At 39.8% G+C, this 4,467-nt stretch overlaps 1 pseudogene; it reads right to left on the reverse strand.

Moving 5' to 3' along the window:
- Positions 1 to 477: 477 nt before the first annotated feature.
- Positions 478 to 1,816, reverse strand: LOC101324656 (ornithine aminotransferase, mitochondrial pseudogene; annotated as a pseudogene).
- Between the last annotated feature and the right edge of the window lie 2,651 nt (positions 1,817 to 4,467).

Below are 4,467 nucleotides of genomic sequence, written 5' to 3' on the forward strand. Positions count from 1 at the left end.
CTAGTATTTTATATAAGCTTAACCATTAATCCTTCCTAAAATTCAATGATTATGATTCAACTGTATAAGGTTAAGCTAATCTTCTATGCAATACTCTCATAGAACTTTTTCAAATACAAACAATTTATACCAGCAAGGAAATTATTAAAACATATATAAATTGTGCTGAGGGACTTGATTAAAAGGTTGTCTATATAGAGAGGTGCATCTCACCTTAGAAAGCACACACACACACACACACACACACACAAACACTTAATCGAATATAAGATGCCAGGATAGTCTCTTAGTTATGTTACACAGCAAACTGCACTTTTATAAATGTCATTCTATTATATATGAACTGAAAAACATATATTTTTTAAAAAGCCCTTAACATGGGGGAAATGGAATATGCTGCATTAAATGCAGAAAAACAGAGTTTTACGAACTGCCTGTCTCCAGCTGGCTCCCAGGCACCACTGAAAACTGTCACCCTCAGAGAGACAAGAGGGTCTTGTTAATGATTTCCATGGCCTCCAGAAGCTCATCCTCTTTGATCACAAGCAGAGGTGCAAACCTGATGATATCACCGTGGGTTGGCTTGGCCAGAAGTCCATTATCTTGAAGTCGAAGACACACCTTCCAAGCATCATAATCTTTGGTTTCTCTAATCACAATAGCATTTAATACTATTTAAATGTATTTAAATAGTAAATTTCCTCTTACAGCCATTACAATATTAGAAGGTAGTTTCATGAGTTCATTTCTCAAGATGATACCCATATTCTCTGCATTTTCAGCAAGGTTTGCTTCTTCCAAAACCTCCAGGGCCGTAGGATTGCCACCCTACGTTGAACCGTGTTCCCCTGGTTTAATGGTCGGCATTATTTCCATCACACAACACTGCGGATACAGGGTATAAACCACCAGAAAGTGCCTTTCCTAGAAGGACCATATCAGGTCTGACATTTTCGTGATCAATAACCAGCCATCTACCCGTTCTGGCCAATCCTGTCTGTATTTCATCAGCAATAAACAGAACCTGGTGCTGGGTGCAGAGCTCTCACATGCCCACAAGGTAGCCTGGATCTGGAACAACAACGCCTGAATTGGTTCCACCATGAACGCGACAACATTTGGGTCCTGAAGTGCACGCTCAGGAGCAGGCAGATCATTACATGGAATGATTTCGAAACCTGGCATAAACGGTCCAAAACTGTCATAACTGGTTGGGTCTGTGGAACTGGAGATAGCAGACAATGTTCTACCCCAAAAGTTTCCAGCTGCAAAAACCATCTTTGCTTTGTATTTCGGGATCCCCTTTACGGTATATCCCCATCTACGAGCAAGTTTGCCAACGGTCTCTCCAGCCTCCACTCCTGTATTCATAGGAAGAACTTTGTGGTAGTTGAAAAGTTTAGCAACATACTCTTCGTATTCACCGAGCACGTTATTGTAGAAGGCCCCGGATGTTAAGGTCAATTTGTCCACCTGACTTTTCAAAGCATTCACAATCTTTGGATGACAATGCCCTTGGCTGTCAGCCCTGTAGGCACTCAGAAAGTCAAGATGTTTTCTGCCTTCTACATCCCAGATGCAAATACCTTTTCCTTTCTCCAGGGCTACAGGTAAAGCATGGTAGTTGTGGGCACCATATCTAGATTCCCGTTCAAAAATGTAATCAGAGGATGGAGGGCCTTGGACTGTTTTTTAGTTGCAACAGATGTAGCAGAAGCCACTGAAGAATGAACTCCACTAAGGACAGCAACAGTCTGCAAATGTGCTAGTTTGGAAAACATGATGTCCTTCAAGTAGGAATATCACCAACGAGCTAACCCTTTTTCCCACAGTTCAGATTAGAATACAGAGTTTTAACCCGAGATCCAGGGACGGTCTTCAGAGGGTCCAATAACTCCTGGTGGCACCTTGGAAGCCAGCCCAGGACACGCAGCGTCAACTGAGCAGCTGCCTGCTTCTGTTTTACGTTTTGTTTTTTTGGCCGTGAGGCATGTGGGATCCGACCAGGGATTGAACCCGTACCCCCTGCATTGGAAGGCGAAATCTTAACCATTGGACTGCCAGGGAAGTCCCTTGGGCAGGGACCTTTGTTTTTTTTTGTGGACACATCCTAACTGTCCAGAAAAAGTAGTGGGCACACTGGAAGTATCTGTAGGATGAATGGTTTATCTGACTGGAGCCCATGGTCCTTCCACTGTATGAGCGGCATCTCAACAACTGCGTATCTGTTCAGGGACACCCTTTCCTCAGAGACTCCTTAGATGAATAATGGTAATGTTCTCCTTTCTCCTTTTGCTTCCACAGCTGATCAGTTCCCTTCCGACATATTCTTTCTTTATACTGAGAAGACTCAATATCTAACAGACAATCCTGGCAGACCTGGAGCTAGTATCTTTACTGTGATTCTGTATGACTCTGTTTTCTGTTGAGAGTGATCTTAGGTCCCAGTTTTTGAGAAGGGGGGTACATTTCATGGCACCCTATAAACTACCAATATCCTAGTGCCCATAAACCCTTGAAATGTACCAAATTTTCAGTATCATATTCAAACTAAAGTTTCCTGACACCTAGAAGTAGAGCCCCAGTTACATGAACCAAATAAATATCCTCACTTTCTCTCTTTGTTCCCAACAAGCTGGTTTGATTTGAATTTTATTTCTCTTGCAGCTAAAAGAGTCCTGACTAATAAAACAGCTTTCCACAAGAGAATCACCCCTATATTCTGCACCTTAATTACACCTAGAATTGATGCATAAAATGACGACATCATGCTCGGGAATAATAAGGGAAAATCAATTCCGTTTAGGTTTCTTTTCCTCCTCTTCCTTCTTCCCTCTTTCCTTCCCTTCTTCCGTCTCCTCTACTCGTGTCTTTAGTTCAAGAGAATTTAAACTGGCCACATCCACTACACAGAAAGGCAGAAAAATGGACATTATGAGATGTTCAGTGTCAATGGTTATAACAACACATTTTCTGGTATTCCTCAGTTATAAAGAAAATTAAAGAAAGCAGTATTCCCGTCTCCCAAATGCCCTGCTACTTAGCTAACAGATTTTACTAGCAAATGAGAAGTCATTCCAAAAGATGTCTTTTAATGAAATAATGCCATTTGCAGCAACATGGATGGACCTAGAGACACTAAGTGAAGTAAGTCAGACAGGGAAAGACAAAAATCATATGATGTCAGTTATATGTTAAATCTAAAAAAAATAATATGAATGAAGTTATTTACAAAACAGAAACAGACTCACTGACATAGAAAACAAACTCATGGTTACCAAAGGGGAAGGAGGGTGGAGAGATAGATAAGGAATTTGGGATTAACAGATACACACTACTATATATAAAATAGATAACCAACAAAGACCTACTGTATAGCACAGGGAACTATATTCAATATCTTGAAATAACCTATCATGGAAAAGAATCTGAAAAAATTAAAAACAATTTTTTTAAAGATCTCTTTTTGCCGCTTTGCCTCCTGCTACTTGTGTTACCTGATCAAATTGCTTAACCTTTCAGAGACTTATTTTCCTGGTCTGGAAGTGAGAATTATGATATCAATCTGGAATCATCCCAAAGAGTCATAACGTACTAGGAAAATGTTCGTGAACTGCCTGGTCCAGAGCAGACACTCAATAAATGGTACCTATTTTTATATTCTCACTATCACTTTACTGCAGCCTAGTATTTTTAGAATCAAGAAGGAGAAGGAAGTAAAAAGGTGTCCTTATTCAGTCTTTAAGAATAGCTAAGGAAAATAGGACATTGCTAGGTAAGCAAGAAGTGTGTGTGTCTGTTTCATGCCTACATTAGCAATAATGTGAAATAGTTGCAAAATGAAGTTTCTTTTATGGTAGCCTCCATGTGCTCTATTCTTGTTTCATGATTTCCTATTCCTCCTGTTTTAGAGACTCTGTGTGAATGATCAAACCGGTGAGGTGTAGCAACAGAAGTGAAGAGTCCTGAGGGAGAGAATGCTCTTGACTCCCATGCAGACTCAGCAGCCTTTTCTGTCACAGAGCGAACCAAGCTTTACTTGGCCGGTCGCACGTTTGACTGCAGATTCTGGCCCTGAAGCTAGATTTTTACTGACAATGATAATGACACCTATTTCTGTTACATCAATGTCATTAAATAAATAAATAAATAAATATATATATATACACACATATATATAAATATATGTGTATATATATGTGCACATATATATAAATATATGTGTGTGTATATATATATATATATATGTATTGTCAATGGCCTAAAACTCTTAAGGATGCAAAGTATGCAGCCGGGAAGGGTGGGAAGATGCTGCAGGAAGATTAAGAAGAAAACAGGGCATGACTCTTTTATCAGCTTTTCTTAGGCAAAGCACTTTTGGGGTATTTTTTTTTCCTTCCAGTGACTGATTAAATGTTTATGCCCACGGCAATGGGGATCCTTAAAATAACCAAATATTGTAAAGTA

This window comes from Tursiops truncatus, chromosome 12, assembly GCF_011762595.2.
Source record: "Tursiops truncatus isolate mTurTru1 chromosome 12, mTurTru1.mat.Y, whole genome shotgun sequence".
In the NCBI taxonomy this organism is placed as follows: Eukaryota; Metazoa; Chordata; class Mammalia; order Artiodactyla; family Delphinidae; genus Tursiops; species Tursiops truncatus.